The sequence below is a fragment of the Lissotriton helveticus genome, chromosome 7 (assembly GCF_964261635.1).
Source record: "Lissotriton helveticus chromosome 7, aLisHel1.1, whole genome shotgun sequence".
Classification (NCBI taxonomy): Eukaryota; Metazoa; Chordata; class Amphibia; order Caudata; family Salamandridae; genus Lissotriton; species Lissotriton helveticus.
This window is the reverse complement of record NC_136068.1, coordinates 759,326,405-759,348,211: the sequence shown is the minus strand read 5'-3', so window position 1 is coordinate 759,348,211 and position 21,807 is coordinate 759,326,405. Positions and strand designations below refer to the sequence as shown.

Below are 21,807 nucleotides of genomic sequence, written 5' to 3'. Positions count from 1 at the left end.
AGGCGGGTTTGTGTTTTTTCCGCCGTGAATCTGATCGCCACGGACGGATTTTCACCTGCTCCGTCCACTACCGGCGGTCCTTTGTGGCATTGTTCTGCCGCAGTCGTTTTTTTCTGCCGGTTGATCCTAATCTGACTGCTGGTTTTACTGCGGTACTGGCAGACGGTTCATTTCTGCTACCACAGCAGTCAGAATGGTTTTTGGACCGCCATCCTAATCGACCCCTTAGTGTCTGTGTACAGATGATGGAGGAAATGGCAGTTAATTAGGAAAATGTGACCTATTCGGTACAGGGAAAATTAAAGCTGATTGTGCACGGAGACCGTTTATGTGGTTACATCACTTTTGTGGGTCGGAAGCAGTACTTTGGGGGGAAAATGTGCAATTTGTCTGCCCCTTAGGAGGTCTGTCCTTATTCCCACAACACTTCTCCCTTCTACATCACTGTTATAAGTCACTCTTATAGTTGCCTCGTATCAGCCATTGCCCGTTGCTTGTTAAAAGGACTGCACTGATTCCCCTGCAACCCAACCCAGTTTAAATATGCTCTCCTGCATATTGACAGTTCAGCGAGGCTTCAAAATGGATGGTTCCCCCACTGCCTTGGTGCATGTGAGTTTAAAGGCCATAAACTGTCTTGAACCTCTCACAAGCTGGCAGAAGTGTGTTGAGAGTTAAACGCTCACTACGGCTACATGTGGTGATCTGATGGTCAGGAGTTCAAATGTCGGCTAGGCACTTAAAGCATTATAGGTTTGGTAAATTAAAAACTATTACAGTGTGTCATGGTAACACCTGATGGTTACTGACAGCAATTCAAAACAACAGACAAGTAATAATGAAGCTCCATACAAAGCAAGTAATTCTAGCAATACAATAAAATATGAAAAGTATGTGTTCTGAACAGGCACTAAGGTCCTGAGCTGTCAATCTAAAGAGCCACAGCAGGAGAGGCTGAGGCTCTCTCAAACTCTCAAAGCTAATTGTAGGCAATGTAATGTTCTCTCTTGTCATCTCTTGTCATCCTGCCTTCTGGGTACTGAGTGCAGAGGGCACTCACTCATAGACTGCCCTGAACTAGGACGGTCTATACAGAGAAGGTACACCCCCTGCACTCAGTCAGCCTGGATCATCTTATTGTCAGAAATGTACAGGAAACATATGCTTTAAAATCCACCAAGAGAATATTTCTATTTTCAAAATGTTCATGCAGGTGCGGCTCTTTCCACCCCGCACTGGTATTTTCATGTTCACACTTGCTCGCTCATTATATATTATGGTCAAAGGAAATGTATGCCTCACCACTTTTATAATCCGCCTACCGCCACTGGAAAACAATCTAAATATTCCTCACAGTCTCTTACGGTCATTATGCTGGGATCATCCTGGGTAGAATCCCTCAGTCCCCATTTCCCTTATAGTGGGGATGGTTAATCCTCAATCAATAATAAAGACGTCTTTCAAGTGTGGCTAACACTAGTCCCCATGTGACAAAGTCTAAGGGGCAGATTTATGATGCCCTTGTGCCTCCTTGCGCCGCAATTGCGTCACGTAATGTGACGCAACGGCGGCGCAAACAATGCGCCCTATTTACAATGTGACGCATCTATGAGATGCGTCACGTTGGAAACCCCTGCGCCATAAGGAGGCGTTCCTGCGCGGGGGGGGGGGGCGTTCCTGCGCAGGAACGCCTCCTAAAAGTGGCTGAGTGAAATCTATGAGATTTCACTCAGTCACTTTCTACGTCAATTCCTTACGCCTGCTTGAAGCAGGCGTAAGGGTGACGCACAATGCATTGAATAGGTGGCTATTGTGCATTGCAGGAGTCATGTCGCACTTGCGACATGACTCCTGCAATGGGCCGCCCGTACTCCGAGAGATGCGTCACACATCCTCACTGCCTTGCACCATGGTGCGCCGCATCATAAATGCGGCGCACCATGGGTGGCGGAGCAGTGGCGCACTGTGGCGCATGTTAACTGGCGCATCCCTGGGGATGTGCCAGTTAACATAAATCTGCCCCTAAGTTTGGACTTCAGCGTCAATGTTAGAAATGCCAGGAGCTTTGCTCATGTAAGTCTCGAGCAGGCTTCGAATAGTCTCACCCCACCCGATGGCAGCCTGAAGCATAGCAGGACTGGGGTGCTTCCTCGTGGGCTCCAGACTCGCGATGTTGAGACCCCATGATCTCTTGCAGTCTTTCCTTCCTCAGTCTTTGGACTGCCAGCATTAATGTTGGATGTCCTGCCTCATGTGGGGCCCTAAAGCTCGTACATACACAAATAGCAAGCTACACCATGTGGGGTGGGTTGTTGGGAGCTTTGATTTTGGTTGGAGACTGTATGGGATGTGTTTTCATGTTGTACATGATGACCACTGAAGTGGGAATGTTGTGTTATGAGAAGCAGCATCTGGCTCTGTGATGGGTAAGGGTGTGTATAAGAAACAGGGGTGAAATTAAAATTATAATAAGTATTAAACAACTTAGCCACGGCGGGGGCATCAGGATGTTTTGCCTGTAACCAAAAAGGGGGCATTTAGTGAAGGCCTGGTAATCCATCAGAAAGGTCCCATGCCTAGACTCCACCTACTCCTTCTAGGCCATAGGAAGCCAAAATGTTGAGCAGTTTTTCAACCCAACCCCCTTTTAAGCTCTCAAAGGCTCTCACCAGTCGGGCGAGCCCTAGTCATGTCGTGGCTCAGACCACTACCAGACTGCTATCATGGATATGTGACAGTGAGAGACTGTTAACTGTATTCGGTGGTGGATTCCTTTACAAACTAAGGTACACATGTACTAACACATTTTCCCAGACAATGAATGGGTAAAACCAATTGGTACATAAGGCTCTAAGTGTTTTAGTGGAGTACTTTATGTTTTATCCCATCACAAAAATAATATGCTATAAAAAATCATACAGGAGAAACCATCTCAATCAGTAATAGGTGTGGAATTAGGAGGCCAAACTGATAGGGAAAATTTGAAGACCACAAATATTTTTGTTTGGAATCATAGCTCCACATGCATTGGCAAAGCATTAGTTAAGGCTATTTTATAAGTGAATGTTCTTGTTTTTTGATTGGCCAGTTTGTGTGTGTGGTTGTGCGAAACAGTGAGTGGTTGAGCGTGTAAATGAGAGACTATTTGGATGGATGAGTGGGTGCCTGGATGGAGGAATAAGTAACTGACTAAGTAACCGAGGGCATCAACGATTTAAGGAGTGAGTGCATGGTGGATGTGTGGGTGAGTGCATGAATAATTGGTTGAGAAAATGCATAAATGAATGGATGGGTGAATAAATACATGGACGGATGCAGAAAGGCAAAGGCCTAAAGGCACATTTTTCATGTTACACAAACTGTTAATATTTGTCAATACTATGCTGGTGCTAGCAATCGTTTCTGATCATTACGTTTCTGCTTTTGTTTCTTTTAATTATTTGTCAGGGACGATTAACGCAGCTCTAGAACACATTTAAATGTGTTTTCTGTGTATATTTACTGTTTAAAGCATTCACAGATAAAAGCTAAAATACCATGCTTCTTTTTGTACCGATAGGCCAAAATACCGGTTGTGCCTGTAGAAAACCGGTCAGGTGGCAAACCTAGTTTCTGGGTCCAGTAAGTCCGCATTTCCAGGAACAAATCAAATCCTCTGAGACCAAGGCAACGCTCTCGTGTATATCTAACGTATCCATTAGATGGCAGCAGAGGCTAGATATAGTTTCTTTTTCGAGCGGGAACTACTTTCACTACCTATCATAGCACTGAGAAAGAGAGGAAACATTGAAAGCTTTAGTGGGTATATCTTACATATCCACTCGAAGGCAGCAGAGGCTAGATATCGTTTCTATTTCGAGCGGAAACTACTTTCACTACCTATCATAGCACTGAGAAAGAGAGGGAACATTGAAGGCTTCAGTGAGGCTAAAAACAAGATGGTAGGAAACCTTTCATGGACCAAAACCAACCTTATGAATGAGCTTTGAGACCACAAAAGTACTACAGAAGGATCCTTTGGGGCCCTGAATGCTGAAGTATTTGGGGAAGGCAATATGTCTTGTAATACAAAACTTATATATTTCTGTTATCAAAATGAAAGGAATCAGCACCGTCTCACAATCGAATCATATTTTCCTTTCTTGAATAGAAATGTAGATAAAAACTATAAAAATGCTGAAAGAGCCATGTATAAAAAGTCACACCGGAGCTAACTGCCATGTACACGAGCTTTTCCTTAGGGCCCAGAGGGCATATTTGTCAAAGGATTGCGTCAGCCTGGCATCACACAGTGTGACGCAAGTACAATGCAGGCAGTAAGTCAAATTAAATAAAGATGCAAGTGCACAAATGCACAGTTTGTTGGAGTTCTTGTGTATAATCCTAACCAAATGTAACTCAGTGGTATTGGAAATCATATCACTGCATCATGGCATAGCGCAACGCAACAAAAGAAACAAGTCAGATTGCTGCACATTTGCAACGCAGGTGTAGGAAATGTAGCAATGGTTGTTGTTTGAAATTCTCACCATCACAGTACACTCTGGTAAGTGCAGCTACGCCATGGAGGTCATTATACTGCAACTGGAAGTAGGTAGTAGCAACCCTGTAGGCAGTGAAGGAAGGAGGAACCTGTTTTCCATCAGCGCATATCCTCATTGACCTCAGGGAGGAGGAGGAGGCCATGAGGTGTGGCTCACTGGTTAGAGGTGGCAGACCCGGAAGCAAAGAAAGGCCCGGGACCAGGGCTCAATTCCCGACGCGGCAGGGTCATGGACCAGGGTCAGCGGACTCGATAATTCTCGCCTCGGTGCCTACTCTAACCAGGGATCACACTCGGCAACTCTGGGCATTAGCTTGCCTCATCTCTACAACGGCCCCCCACATTCACCGGGGATGCCTGGTTTCACCTTGGAGATACCCAGTAGGGACCATCTCACAGGGATAGCCAGAACGGGTTCCCCAGTGGTCTACAGTGCCACGACGCCTCAGGGCAGCAGTGCGCTTTACAAGACACATATATACATTTACATGACGTTTTGCAGACTGAAGAGGGAGTCCATCATGGAATTGTTTGATAAGATAGCGCTAAGTCTCCAGCCAGTCAAACTGATGCCTGTGTACACATTATGGTCCTCAGGATCCCTCCAAATTACATCGTCCGGATTGGCTGGCATGCCACAGGGGGCTTTTTCTGCCTTTCTCTCCTCTGTGTTAAAGCCATCATAAAACTCTCACCCCAGTACCTTTTCTTTCCAAAAACTACCCAACAACGACTGGATACCAACCAAGATTTCTACAATATTGCTGGATTCCCTCACGTGCTTGATACCATTTATTGCACACATGTACAATTTGCGTCCCCTACTGCTGTATCACACCGGTACAGAAATTGCCCCACAATGTCCAGGCAATAATGTTCCATCATGGAATGTTCATCAATGTCCTTGCCAAAGTTCCAGGAAGTGCACATGATGCATACATCTTTCACCACAGTACCATCAATGAATGGTTTCAGAATGGCAGATATGGGGATGGCCGACTCTGGCAATAAAAGAAGAACTATTCCATATACCAGCTAATAGTTTTCAAGGTATGACACAATAGCAATCTGTGTCTGTGCCTGGATTTTGATTTGTGTTCACATAGTGGTAGCATCATACATAAATGCAACCAATGATGTTCCATTGTGTGATTCCATCACTGATTCTGAAATGGAAGTGGAAAAAATCTCACAGTAAAAAGTATTGTGTAATGTCATACTGTGCGAGTGGACATAACCACAATTTGCGCAATGTTGAAGACATCAACTGACAAATCATGTGGTCCATGATTTTTTCAATGTAAGAACAAAGGATTAATTTTAGAGACGTTTGAGATTTGTGTATGTGGAATGGTGTGGCAAATCTAGATTAATTATAACTTTCCCACTAAAATAGAATTGTGTGATCCTAAGCATATGTGTCACACATGGCAGTATATGTGTAGGCTGATCAAAGTATCAGGAGCACAGATGGAAACAGATCATCTAAATTCTACGTATGTCATACAGTGAAAGTGTAGTATCAAATCTTGTTTACATTTGTACTCTAAATACATTTGTGATGCCAAAAGATTAAAGTGCAGCTAATTTCCAGGGTTTCCAACATTCAAGGTCCAAATATATACATAGATAATAAGCCACATTGGCATATTTCATTAATGTGATAGATGAATAATGTAATCCCTCAGACTGGCTACATTTACTGCATCTCAGTCCATCAATGCAATACTGACACAATGAATAAAAGTAAAATGCAAAACCAAGGTAAGGTATCACAGAGTACTTACAATCAAACATTGAACCATCTCATGCTACAGAAATGGTGTAAAAATCACAGCATACACAAACAAGGCCAAATCACATACTGACATACTAATACCGAAAGTGTTGTGTACAGATCTGTAGTACAAAGTCACTTATTTCAACATCATTGTATCCTATACGAAAACAAGCATTGGCATAGCCAATGAGTCTCGTCTTTGGGACCTTATAAGTGTTTAGCCATGCAACAGTTGATGTTGTTGCACCAAGGATAGTGTGCTGCATAACTAAACACTTATAAGGTCCCAAAAGCGAGACCTATTGGCTATGCCAATTCTTGTTTTCAAGTGGCCAGTGGGTGGCACTGAAACGCAGCAAACATGCAGTTTAAGCGTGGCTCTAGTTGCAATTCTCTACCACAAGAAAACGGTCCGTCTTTTATGTCAACAACAGATGTCACATGATCGTTGATTAAAAAGAAAAAACAAGGCGCTGATCAAACTGACATTGGAAGAAGGCGTAACAGCCGAAACGCGCTTGTCTTCAACATATTAAATTAACAAGAAATGACCCGTAAGAGTGCGCACGGTTTCTTCTCCCTTACGGGAAACTCTGTGTGTGTATATATATATATATATATATATATATATATATGTTATATTTAGTAGTTCAGCATGTATTTCTTAAGTACAGCTCACTCGACGCGTTTCGGAGAGTATATCTCCTTGTTCACCTATATACATATATATATATAGGTGAACAAGGAGATATACTCTCCGAAACGCGTCGAGTGAGCGGTACTTAATAAATACACGCTGAACTACTAAAGGATTGTGGCCTGGACTTCGTTTTTTAAATTCAAACGAAGATTGGTGCAATATATATATGTATATACCTTTTCAAGGTACGTAAGTTTGGGGTTAAGAGAAGTACATATATACTTACGGATTTGCACTTACCTCTGCAATATTTTGTTCCTTGATATTTTCCACATGCTATTTTTGTCATCAACGTTCTCTCCGTCAACCGGGGAGACATAAGCAATTCCCATAGCTCGGTGATTGACTTGGGTAAGATGGCTAAGCTTACTTAGGTAGTGTTAAGCAAGGCCTCTTTTTAACCATAAGGTCGACAAGGTTTTTCCGATGCAAAAGGAACAAGCATTTCAGATCTTGGATGCATTATACTAACAGGAACGCTTCAGTGCGGATGTCTTCTTGTATCTGTGTGTGTCAATCTTAATCAGGGCAAGACTTCTTAGGACTCATTTTCTATCACAGATAAGATGTTCCACTGACTGCTATTCAGTGGTGTTATGGTGGGCTGGCCTGTCAGTGATGTATAATGTGGTTGAATGGGGAAGCCATTAGAGGGACATTAGGACAGGTGTGATGTGTTCAAATCTTTTAGTATTTGTGTTAACACAAGTTTCTACATGGAGGATCAGTTTAAGGATAAGCCTTGCATATTATGCAGAGAAAGTGAAAGTATATTCGGGGGAGCTGAAAAGAACAGAAATAATATGGCCACATTTTGAGACCTAGAAATCAAGCATGCACAAAGCAAAGTGTGAAATGAAGGGAACGAGGGAAAGACAGGAATAACGAGGTTCCCACTGTGAAGTTTGAGGGAGGAAGAACTATAGGGCATATTACCAAGGGCCATTATCGCCGCTTTAGCTGGACTTTTTTTCGCTGAAGCGGCAATAATTTCATCGCCCTATTACCAAGCTGTCGCTAACACCAGTTAGCAACAGCTTGTAGGCGATAGCGGGCATTTTGGGGCCCACTTTGCATGTCAGCGATAATTATCGCTAATGACATGCAAAGTGGGCGTGCCAAAATGTCAGCGACTGAAAACAGTCGCTGCAATCGCTATCGCCTATGATCAACAAAGGCGTAGTTTTGGAAATATTCGCGCTAAGCGCGAATATCTCCAAAAGCTAACGCCTGTCCTGGCCAATTCTTACCCATGTTATCAATGAGAGGTGGATAACATGGCTAAGAGCATTGTCACGGTAATGCCTGAATATCGCTGTATTGACAGCGATATTCACTCATTACGCCTGTTTTTTATCGCTCCTGAGATAAACCTTGCTAATAGCAAGGTATCTCAGCGACAAAAACAGGTGAAGGGCGGCGATAGAAATATTCCCGCTAAGCCAACACAGTGATAATTATCGCTAGTTGTTGGTAATATGCCCCTATATTTGCATGGGAATATAAAAGTTGTAATCTGCCAGCAGAGGTTTGACTTTCTGCAAGGGAGTCAAAATGCAAGAGGGGAGCAATTGTGTGTTGAGTGATTTTTAATGCAAGAGTGAAGGTTGAACTGAAAGTACTTTGCTGGTGAAAGGGCGACAACCACATTTGAAATGGGGAACAAGAAATCTTGGAGGTGCCCAGCACGAAAGAGAAATTAGTTTCTGGTCCACCTGATTTTCTGAAAATGGAACAACATCCAATTCCTAATGGTACAAAGACAGCGGCTGAAGCAAATGATTTCACAGCTACGTCATAGCAACAGTGGCTAGCAAAAGTTATTTCCTACTGTTGCTACATTATAAAAAAAATCCAGGTTGGTCTGACAGGGCTCTCCAACAACCTGTCAGTGCGACGCTCAATCTCTGCTCCTATGGGGAGCAGAGAACACCGCTTCAAGAAGAGGTAAAGGGGTTAAGCGAAGTGGCATGGATGCAGGACAAGTTTCTATTCATATACATTTGGGGCATGGAGGAGAGGCCATGTTGTGTATGGCTCCTCCATTAGGAATTCCGGCATTTTAACAAATTTCCACAACAAAGAAAGTCAGCCTGACAAAATTCTATTATGGGGAAATGTCAAAATGAAGAAATACCAATAACCAGAAAAATTGTATACTTTTGTGGAAAATGTAAATGGCTATTTAAACAAGCATTGGCCGCACAGCCGTGAAAGAGACACGGCCATAAAGTGAAAGTGATCGCAATCGCATGGCAGCTGCGCCTGTGAACGCAAGCTTGAAGCCACCAAAAGCCTGTGGTGGCACTTTCAAAAGCTGCTTACTAAATGTCTTGCAGAGCAGCGCATGCGCTGGCTCAGCAAAACCTAAAAAGGCCTACATTGCAATACCTATGTGTCATTCTAAGTTCAGCAAGAAAACTTGCCATGCAAAAAGCATTTGTTGATGTATGAAGAAAGCCAATTTAAATATCCATGTTACATGTAAATAATGGTTACATTTACTAAGCGACACTGCCATAAACACTTATTTAAGCTAACCTAAGGGCAGTGAAACTGTTATGTAGCCAAGCAAGGACAACATAGGTGAGTGAGTGTCAAACTTGTTGCCTCTGTCGCTACCTATATAGCTCAAAATTCGATAGATGGCAGACATATTGATTGCATTTATCATACAGCTGCTACAAATTTCAGGTTTGAAAGTTGGCATATTGATGTGTTGTATGTCTTTCTCTATGTACAATATGTACAGTGACCCATATATGTTGAACATACATGTGTAAATCAATGGTCAACAGTCCAGAAGACATGTCAGTTAAAAGTAAAGGAAACATGTATGATTTTGCCTGCATACCTAATACACATAGTTAGTGAACCGATTCTCTGAATGTCGTTTTTTCCTCTTTTTACATGACCAAGGATATGGTTTGCAACCATGGATCATAACCATATATCCAAATCTCCAGATGGATAGGCAGAAAAAATAAAATTCGGCTCTGAGCATGTCGAATTGTTGTGGAATGAGTATTTGGTGTCATAAAGTCCTGTTTTCGCTACCTCAAAAAAATACACGGTTGAGTTCTGTACTTGCCTCCTATGGCCATGGGGCTATAAGACTGTAATCCAATCTGAGCAACATGAAGAGGATGATGATCTGATGCAGCTATAGAGCACACAAAAGCAGGTCCTGTAAGACGGGAACAAATTGCTGACAATTTTGTACAACCCAAATATAATCCAATCTCATCACCATGACTGTTTAGCTGTCAACGCTTCAACATACACGTACCATTTGCATCATTTAACTCCACAATGTAAAATGATCATGTAATGACTGGAACTTTGTCAACGGGTGACATGTCTTTAAAATAAGTTCCCATGTGGCTTATCAAACATATGACACTCATAGAAAATCTTTTCCCACTCAGACTTAGATAGGCAACAATCAACTGTGTACTGTAGCAATTGTCACAAAGCTACTAGATGAGAAGGTTTATTGCCCAAAGAGTAAGGTTTGTGTGCATGCATCTGCACGTATCCATGTAGAATATGATCATGTAAGAGATACCACACTATGGTATAAGGGCAATGTATAGTGTAAAATCCACACTAGTGTGGGAGTACTGATCTCTTTTGCCTTAAAAGCACAAAGTACCACTACAGCTACATAATGCAAAGACACTAATAATCAGTTAAGTTACAAAAAGAGAAACATATACGTTTACAAATTTATACATACACTATTTTGTGCATACCAGCTGACTTACAATCAATGGCAATTAAATACCAGTAATCACACTGAACTAAAAATGTTGGGACACAAAATGTAGCATGACATGCATAGGCTTGGGATCTCAGAAGATCTGTCAGCATGTCATATTTGTAGAACTTCTTAAACAAAAAGGAGGTACCCTTAAAACCTATGGGGGACAGGGTATGTATAATGAGTTACAACAAGAGAGTGTCCCAAAATGAGACCCCAAACCGTATGTAGAGTCAAGTTACCGTCTGCCACAGTATAACTGTGGGAGACAGTTATCTACTATTACCTATAGGGTATCTGGAGACAGGGAGGCCGGCTTATCGGTTCAAGGCTGAGTGTATGCCAGACATCATACAGCCCATGGTAACATAGTCTAGAACCCATGAGGAAGTGAAGGAACATAACCTCAACGTTTCTCTCATGAAGGGGAAGTGTGTTTATTGACAAGAATCCATGATGGGAACATACGAATAGATACCACAACAGAGATATCGAAATTGTATTGAAACTGACGCTATAGAAACGGTGGTCTCCCAGGGTACAGCCTTCCAGTTTTGACAAGGAAACGTCATTTAAAGGTGGATGTTTAATAAACTCACACCATCTTCGTATCTCGAATATTTGTAGAACTTACATATGCTGTTGCAGGTATTCTGCTCAGGAACAGGGACCCTAGAACATTGGCATGTAGGCACTGAGTTACCATACAACCTCAGTACCTATGAGTCCAAAAAGACTAGCTATAGTGCCTCACTTACCCTCCTAACCTTACCATAGAAACAAGTGAATTGGCATCCCAGAACACCACAATCTCAACCCTCTTACGGATTGCGGTAACTGGACACACCATTTCAATCGCTCACTCGTACTCATCCACAGTAAGATGAATAAAAGACACAAAGGAAGTTTAGAATGTTTATTCAAACCTTTGTGCCCTAAAATGCAGTATTCGTGCCAAATATATAAACAAATACATATCGGAAACACCGTTAGCATGGCTATTGAACCATATACTAGAAAAAGCCCTGTAATGCTATAAGACAGAGTAACCTAAACACCCCATTTCTAGGTCCCGGCGGAGGTCAAGGAGTTTTGCTTGTGGGCGGAGTTTGCAAATGCTCCAGTTCACGTTGTAGTGGGATTGCAGGGTGTGTTCTTGCGTTCAAAATCACAGGAGAACTGTATTGCACCGCGGGCCATGATTCGGCCAGTGGTGCTGCCTGCTTCTTCATCGTGGGACGCAGTACAGCCTGATGCGCCTCCCTCTTTTCTTCAGGCATGTCGCGGTTCTGAGTGGCCGCCTAATGTTGACGTTTTGTCATCGCAGGTGCATCCCACGGTGTCTGCTCTCTTTCTGTGTCGGACACACTGCATACCTACACGGTGGCCCATTATCTGACAATTTGCATTACAGGAATGCCGCAGCTCCAGTTTTGGAACTACGGCTTCCTATTTTCACATGTTGAGGCACTATATTTTTACTTTCCTTTCACTGGATACATATTTCTGTCTTCATTTTTTCTTGGGGTCATCTTTGCCTTCCCATGATTCCATAGTCTTCTTCCCAGATGGCCTTGGGAAGTATCTGCTCTACCGATTCAAGATGGTGATCTTCCTATTCCCTCCACTATCCTTTTCCTTATCCAAGATGGTGGTCACATACTTCTGTTCCTGTTTGGTCACTTCCTATTTGTGGGTATTTAAAGGGCTGAATCCTTAATTTCCTTGTGTAGCAACACTCTTTGCTCCTGCTGGTGTGTTCTCACTCCTGTTGGTATCCTGTGCTCCTGCCGGGTGTATCTGTGATTATTTCTAGTGTACCGTGTTCCTGGTTATAGTCTTCTATTTGGTTTGGATTCCTTGCCTTCTAATTCGTCCTTACTGGTAGCTTGTTTCCCTCCTTTTCTTTCCTGGAGTCCCACTTCCATCAGACGTTTTCCCTACGGGTTTTTTCCGCTCAGGACTTCCTTTGGAAGGCACATTCTGCTTTGGCCTTTTTCCTTGTCTGCAGCACTGTGGCAACCAGAAGGGGTTGCCCTTACCTCGGACATACCAGAATCCTCAAGAACTGAAATCAAGAATCTCCCCAACATGCCAGAACCAGTAAGAACACTACAAGTCGTGACAAACTGCACCACGCGGTTGTCACATGAATGGCACCATGCCGTCCGCATGGGCTCACCCATCTTGTTTTCTGCCCTCTGTTATGAAGCCAGACCTAAATCATAATCCCTCTTTTTTAATCTCTTTAATCCTCCCCCTTTAAAACGTATCATTTTTATTTTTTATATTAGTGTTTGTGTTTCTGTATTTTACATTTTTGGGAAATGTCTTCTGTGTTTTTCGTGACTTTCTATTTCTGTCCCCTTACTTCAGTCTTCTTTCGTTTTGCTTCCGTTTCCTTTTTTTTCGAACCCACCCAGCATTATTCTGAGGGAGGACACCTATAGTACATGTGACGCCGCTGCCCAGGTGTGCAGCCCCAGCCGATCTTTGGTGAGGGGGATGTGACAGTACTAGTTTTTTTGTGCAGCACCACCTCCCCTCTATGCTGGTAGCAGGTGGCAGGCACAGAGGCAGATTCCCCCTTTGGGAGTGTCGGCTGTGTTGGGGGAGGGTGCGTCACACTATTCAGCAGCCGAAGCACCGCTGGGGGAATATCCTGGACCATGAACAAGACCTGCTTAAACTGCTTGGCGTTGAGATTCCTCCATGCCACTTAATCTTCCATTCTGATTCCTTGATGCCACACAATGCCACAAAATCCTGCCACACAATCCTTGCATAGAAAATTAGAGAAAGCTGTAGTTTAATGGTAGCATGACTAAATGTAACTAATAATCAACAAATCAGGGCAACTCTATTTCACATTAAAGCCTACAACACTATCCCATTTCTAAGAAACCTTAGAACAGCCTCAGCATCATGTTGTCAAAATAAATTCAGATAATATGCAACATTTCTCAACAATAGTCTTATACATCAGTCAAAGAGCACTAACCCCACAATGGAACTTCAACAGAAGAATGTTGGCCACTCGCAACATTAGGAACATTAGACAATTCATACACAATATATGCACTTTAGGTGAATTAGAGCAGACATTCAGTCTTTGCTCTGTAGAGCTCTGAGAAGTGGAGATGCCCAGGGGGCAAGTTGGGAGGAGGAAGAGACAGGAGTGACCAGCAGACAGCATATATATTAGCTCACAATGGAGCTTTCAGCAAAATGTGTTCCAACTAAATTACACCAATAAACACACTGCAGTATTTAATTTTCAACTCATCTCAAGTGGATTTATATTACATTGATATTACCATTTTGGACCCATTTTTAAAATCGCCATCTAAAAACATTTATTTTTTTAAGGAAATGTATATCATATTAGTTTTGAGCTTCAGCATAATGTAAATTGGTGCATGTTTTCAAATTTGAGGCCTAACATCCTCCTCCTGCCTTTTGTTATATAGGGGAACAGTGCTGGACAATTCTTGGCATTTCTTTATTCACCATAGAGCAAGATAATTCCTCTACTACTGAATGCCATAACATCTATACTGTTCCACAAATCTCCACAATAGCATCTGTGTCATATCTATTGGCTTCTTGTATGGGCCTTCCAGACAGCATGGCCTTATTAAACCAAAAAATAGAGGTCTAATTTCATGCTCTGTTAGACAGTGTCACATCTCTGGGTGGCTCGCTAATCACCTCAGAGCAAAGATATTTCCTTTTCATACTTCTGCACCATACATTGTAGGTCATAGCGATCTAGAACCTGGCACTGCGGCAATTCAATTCTAAATGGTGGCTTCTTCTCCTAAAGGTTCCGAATCCCCTCAAGGTGGGTTTGGTGCACCCCTATACTAATTTCTTGCCACTAAAGGATGATCAACTGAAAGGAGAGAAACAATATACGACATAGCAGGCTCTTATGTCCCTTTGAAGTACAACCAGTAGGTCTACTCACTGTGGCGGATGACATGTTATTTTAAGAATCTTGTGCACCCTTAAGCAAGAATTCATCAAATGGCAAATAACTCTATAGTAAGAATGGTTGCCATAAATGAAAAGGATGCTAGACTGGAGCACACAGAGACCAAAGAACAGAGGGAACAAAAGCTTGGTCAAAAACGTTTGAAACAGGATCCGTCTTTGCCGGAATCCCCAGTTAAAGGGAAGCAGGGCTTATCTAATAACATTGAAACTATCTTTGCAGGACTTAATGCAATCTATCAAAGCTAATACAGAAAGCTTACAGCTCGAAATGGGTGGCATAAGCCTAGATGCCAACTGTGTGGAAGAAGCAGAATCAAGAATCAGTAAAGTTGAAGGTTACTAGGCCTGGGCAGTGAACTCTGCTCCGTTCCCAGTTTGTGGATTTTTTTGCACTTTGTGGAGCTCACGGAGTTTCAAAAATCTTTGCTTCGCATTGCTGAGCAGAGTTTTTTCAATGCTTGTTCTTGTCGATGAGAGGAAAAGCCAATGCTAGACCACTTCCCAGCGAGATTTCTCAATGTGTGCAGTCGCGATTGGTCGCTAACGCTCGCGCTGAGAAACCTTGTGTCGCGTTGGGAAAGCTGCCGCTCGAGTGAACTTCTACTCGTGCGGCAGAAAGAGGCAATCCCCTCTTGCGCTGTGTATGATGCTGTTCGCACTGATTTTACAGTGCGGGACAAACACCCAGCACTAACAATCTGTGGTAATGAGGAGAGGTAACGCACTCCGTCACTTGCAGAACTCTACGTATCTTGACTGAGTTGTTTTGACACTTTTGGGTGTTCCGCGCAGTGCGAATTCCAACCAGGCCTAATTGGATAAGCAGAACTCTCTCATGAAAAAATTCAGACCTATTGTCACAGAAAGTGATGTATCTGGAAAAGCAAATCTTAGCTCCAGAAGACAGAAACAGGTCTGAATGATGAGATCCCTTGAATCAGTCTAGTACACTGACCATCTTTAGAGGATCTTTTACCTCTTTTATTCTAGGTGAACTTACAGTTCAGAAGAATTAACCTCAGTGTGGGCTGTGACTTGGTGATGGGGGGTACACATAACACACAACCTTATTCAGCCCCCTCCACATTCACAGCTACCCTCTGTGTAGACATGATGAGGCTGAGTGATGCATCATAGACTATCAGCCCCTTTAATGTGGATGCGGCCGGCGGTTGGGCTCGACTCTCACCAGGACATCCTTTGTTGGCAGCACATACGTAAGAGATAAGCCTTGCCACCTTGCCCCTCATGTCCCTGACCCTGCACCCCCCACAGGACTGTAATGTTTACCCGCGATCTCCTTTCTATTCATTCACAGTGGCAGGAAACACATCCCTAGCACTGCGGTCACCTTTGATTTAGTCACTGCACCGGCAAGCATGCCTAGAGCACCGCAGCCACCTTTAAATCCAATGACGGTGCTGAGACGCATGTCAGGAGCATCTGTTACCCACAGCAGGTCAGCATGACATGGTTAGTCACTTAATACTAACCTGGGTGACTGACCCATGCATGACTACACTTCTACCCCATCACACTGAACAGTAGGATGAGTATGGAAGTGTCTGTGGGTGCCCTACATCATATGTTTCTTTGCGCTGACCTTATTGCACACTCTAAAGGGAATGCTGAAGGAGCTTTTATAAAATATAAATATCATAATTGCAGGACATGCCATCCAAAATACTGCATTACAGATGAGAATATACAACTTATCAAGCATAACGTTTATCTCCCGATATGTTGATTCTCTATTGTTTTCTATGTGCTTCATTTTACTTTTAGTTTGGAGGTAAAGATGGTTTGAGAGTGTACACTATTTCCCCCCAAATTAGGTAAGATAACTTATGTGGTAGAGTCACTGGTCACTACATTACTTTGAGATATTCACTTGATCACCAAGATTGTTTAAAAGCAGGAATGGACACCATGCACTGACGGGGATGAGTTGTCACTTGACATCCATTGCCTTGTTGTAAAAACACATTGTTTATTGTTCTTTATTTTCCATCATTAATATCTTTATTTCGGTTGAAACAACCATAAAAGAATACAATACAATATTTAAAAACATTCATCGTAAACAAGATATGCCAATTTGGGGGGAAATTAAGTTGGTGCATACATACGTACATTAATATCTACTCAATAGAAATTTAACTAGGACAGCTCACAGTTTATGGAGACATTAAGGATTCTTCCAGACACAGTTTGAATTCATCAATCCTTTGCGACAAGTCGAAACATCCGTGGGCGAGGTAGTACAATGTAGAAAAATAAATATAATAAATAACTTTTTAAGAGGTAAGAAAACTTAAAAGAATACCAGGACTATTATTTTAAAAATGTTAGAGGTAATGGATATTTGGATCATGGCAGTCTATAAGACATTACACATGTGCAGTTAAGGTTAAAATATATAGACAAGATTTAATTAAAAAACAGCGTAATTTCATTGAATGGATTGTGGTTAAGGTCGACACATGTCATATCGGTACTTGTCCTAGTAGTACTGTCACATTTTTAAACCGTTTCTTTTCCTAACTATCGCCACAGCAAGAAAAAAACGGCTCAGACTAAATACTATAGTCTGTGATGTGTCGCCCTTAAACCCTCGCTTCCCATCTTTAATATGCCGAAAGCCTAAGAGGAGGCAAATGGGTTTAATCCACTTTTTCCTTGCCTGCAAATATGCGGGGCATACAAATAAAACATGGGCCTCATCCTCCCTAGTACTCATATCACACAATTCACATAAGTCCAATTTGGTACTGCCGTAGAGTCCTTTGTTACACGCCCACGTTGATGTTCTGGATTTAATTTGTAAAATGCCATAACGGTACTTTAAATACAGTGATTTAGCCACAGGGGGCTGGATTTCGTCCATAAAGCATTCAAATTTACTTTCAATTTTAGCATCCAAAAATTTGAGGGTCAATATTCCTCCTTTAGAATTTTGAATTAAACAACTGTGGGTATATTCCCAGTACCTTGCCTTAAGGAATTTTTTAGAAGAATGAGTTAGGGAGTCAGGATCTGTCCAAAAACTATAAAGGCCCAACTTTAAAAAACAGTTTTCAATGTGCACCAACCATGCCAACCGAGTAGTGTTCTTTATTTGCATTATTTCCTTTAGTGCTTCTCTATAGTCCACTAACTCATCGGTAGACCACAGGCGAACCCAGTATAGTAGTGGACGTAGAGAGGCATAATCATCGGAACGGCGTATATTCAAATCACAGATTAAAGGAATTAAGGGGGTGCAACCAGGGACAGCTAAAAGTTGTCTAAAAAAGCTGTTTTCTTGTACTGTGAAGGCATCTCTAACTGCGTGGCCCCACAGTTCTGCCCCATATAGGGTCGCCGATTGAGCTTTATATTTAAATAGTTCAAGTGCAGGCGTAACTGCTCTAACAGGACTTTTCTTATGCTTCCTAATTATGGGGGCTTGATTTTGTGTTAGTATTAACCTCGATTTTTCTATTTGTGGCTTCCAAGTCATTTTAGTATCAAGGGTAATACCCAAATATTTAACATTTTGCACATGTTCAATCTTTTCATTATTTACAATAAAAACGTTGTTAAAACCCTTATGAGGACTGATCGTCATGACCTTAGTTATAGAAGAGTTAAAGTCAAGGTTTTCATCCAAACAGTAAGACTGAAATTTATTCAGCAGGCTCTGTACTCCTTTGGGGGTCTGGGAGATTAAAATCGTATCATCTGCAAATAATAAGGCCGGAACGGGTTGACCACACAACTTGGGAGAGTCATGCTCGCAGCCCAAGAGGGTGACTGGAATATCATTTACATAAAGGGAGAAGAGGATTGGCGCCATGACACAACCTTGCCTGACGCCTCTCTTTATATCTAATCTCTCTGTTAGCTCTCCATTGGGTCCCCACCTCACTCTTGCATAGTTTTCCTTGTGCAGCCCGATCAGTTGTTGGAGAATGTCCCTTAATGATTTCCATAGCTTCCCCCTGGGGACCAGATCAAAGGCCGCTCTGAGGTCCACAAATGCTACATATAAGTGAGCCTTCCTTATGTTAATATATTTCCAAATTAGACATAGGAATCTAAAAACTTGGTCTACTGTACTAATTCTAACTCTAAACCCTGCCTGGTATTTTGTTAAAATGGAATTATCCTCGATCCACGTGTTTAGTTTAGTTAAAAGTTGGTGAGAATTTTTTTTTGAAGGACATCTATCAAACTGATAGGTCTGTAGTGGGATGGATTAAGTCTGTCTCCCTTCTTGAAAATAGTCACAATTTCTGCGCCCCGCCAAGTCTCCGGGATTGGAGCTCCTCTTGCAATATCATTACTGAGCAAATTAATGTACGGAGCCCACAGGAGATTCTCATGTTTCCAAAGGTCCCCTGGTATTTTGTCTGGACCTGGAGCTTTGCCCTGTTTGACTGCATTGATAGCTAATATGGTGTCTGTCAAACTGAATGTTAGGGGTGTTTCGCATGAATTTAATTCTGTGTATTCGTATATCCACTCTTCCTCTTCCCCTCCACTTGAGTACAAAGCAGAAAAGTGTTTCACCCAGATGTTTTCCTCCAAAAACCTATCCCTAGATGGAATCCCTTCTTTAGTGCCTCTGGCAATGAGATTCCAAAACAATGACTGATTATTCAGTTTGCACGCTTGAAGAAAATCCGTCCAAACTTTTTCATCCCATTCCTTCTTAGCTAACAAGATGTTTTTTTTGTAATGCATCCTTTTGTCTCTAACAATATTTATTAGGTTACCTTTTACAGCCTTTATTAATTGTGATTTGGCCTGGCGACAAGCTTTATTATACCAGATTCCTTCCTTAGGGCAGTTATTACGGCCAAATTGTGTTTTTATCCCTTTTGAGAGAATCGCGCTAAGTTGCAATATCAGATTCCCATGCACTTCTGTTAGGGAGGAACCCTCGGTGTTAGTATCGACTAGAGGTGACATAAGTGTTACATAGAGTTCGTAAATTTTCTTGATAATGCCTACATTACCCATCACAGCGGGCCATTTTAGAGACCTGCGATTATTAGACTCTAAAGGGTCGTGTGAAGGATTATAATCTCGAGGGACCATCACGTTAGGAGGAATGAACAGTGAACATTCGTCCACATGCATCAAGTGATTTTGGAGTCGCAAACTGCGCGATTCGGAAAAATCGGCCGTTTGCGATTCCAAAATAACTTTTTGGGATGCATTAAACAATTTCACAAAACTCGCAATTTTTTTGCAATTCCTAAAAATGCGATTGCATTTATGCGATTCCTTAAATGCAATGCATTATTTTTTAAAAAAATGCAAATTCGGAAATAGGAGGTGCAAATTAACACGAGGTTGACCCTCGTGTTAATTTGCGAAATCTTTCAAAAATGCTCAAAAAAGCATTTTTGAAAGTGTCATGTTACACACACACATGTCCTTTGGACATGTGTGTGTGAAACTTGCACTTAAAAAAAATTTCAAGGGTGCAGGGGGGTTCCTTTGGACCCCCCTCAGCACCCTTGAAATGCATCAACAGATTGTCATTCGCAAAATAAAGAGGAGGCACCAAAGAGGCATCCAATCCCTCTGAGTAAATTGAATCGTTTTTCGAAAGGGAGGACTCCATAAGTAGGTCTTGGGCTGCAAAATTGGGGTTTGTGAGAGTCTGCTAGCAGTAGGGAGTGATGCAAAAGGTAAATTTTGTAGTGGTGAGGTGGTGTGGTTGCCCTCTATCCTTGGGAGCTCAGCTTAAGACTCCAAAAGGATAGAATCAGAGGAGTTTGCGGTGGTATTAGTGGGTAATGAAGGAAGACGCATATTAGGGGGGAGTGATAGGCGTTTCTCAGTGCTCTCTATAGCTGTTACAACTACCCCAATTGTTTTCTGCAGCATTCTATCTATTGGGGTCAAACTTGGTAAAGGGGTAGTAGTGCACTTTTTCTGTCTGGTACTAGATCGTGTTATGACAGGGGTGTTTTTACCCATGTTCAGATGACAAATTAATCTCTAGGTCTACAATGTAAAGTACCTTAGGCTTGCAGTAGTAGTGGTCCAAACGGATCAGTACAGCGGGACCAAGAGGGGTGGCCCAGCCCTGCCTCGTCCTGCCCCGGACGGCCACAGACGGCCCGCCCTTTGGCCGGGCTTTGCCCGGCGCGTCCCGCGTGCGTTCCCGCGACGCGGATATGGAGCGTAATTTAAGGTGCCTCCGGGCGCGGCCGATGACGTTGGCGGCTTCTGCTGCTATGCCCCCTGGGAAAGCTAGTCCTCCTCTCAGCGGCCGCTGTGGATGACAATGCGGCGGTGGGAGGACTAGGAGTGAGCCGAGCAGGTAGGGAAAACAAAGTTCTGATAGCCCGGTCTTGCAGGAATCGCACGAAAATAAAAGGGGAACACCCGCTCCACCGATATGGAGCGCAATTTAAGGCACCTCAGGGCGTGGCCGATGACGTTGGCGGCTTCTGCCGCTATGTCCCCTGGGAAAGATAGTCCTCCTCTCAGCGGCTGCTGTGGATGACAATGCAGCGGCGGGAGGACTAGGAGTGAGCACGAGACGAGCAGGTAGGGGAAACACAGTTCTGATAGCCCGGTCTTGAAGGAATCGCCAGAAAATAAAAGGGGAACACCCGCTCCACTGATATGGAGCACAATCTAAGGCGACTCCGGGCGTGGCCGATGACGTTGGCGGCTTCTGCCGCTATGTCCCCTGGGAAAGCTAGTCCTCCTCTAAGCGGCCGCTGTGGATGACAATGCGGCGGCGGGAGGACTAGGAGTGAGCCGAGCAGCTAGGGGAAACAAAGTTCTAATAGTCCGGTCTTGCAGGAATCGGCAGAAAATAAAAGGGGAACACCCGCTCCACCGATATGGAGCGCAATTTAAGGCGCCTCCGGGCGCGGCCGATGTCGTTGGCGGCTTCTGCCGCTATGCCCCCTGGGAAAGCTAGTCCTCTTCTCAGCGGCCGCTGTGGATGACAATACGGCGGCGGGAGGACTAGGAGTGAGCCGAGCAGGTAGGGGAAACAAAAAGTTCTG

At 43.0% G+C, this 21,807-nt stretch overlaps 1 long non-coding RNA gene across 1 annotated transcript in view; it reads left to right on the top strand.

Annotated features, from left to right (window-relative positions):
- LOC144767029 (uncharacterized) overlaps positions 1-21,807 on the top strand; it is a 132,342-nt gene that overhangs the window by 8,660 nt on the left and 101,875 nt on the right. The gene's annotated exons all lie outside the window — the stretch shown is intronic.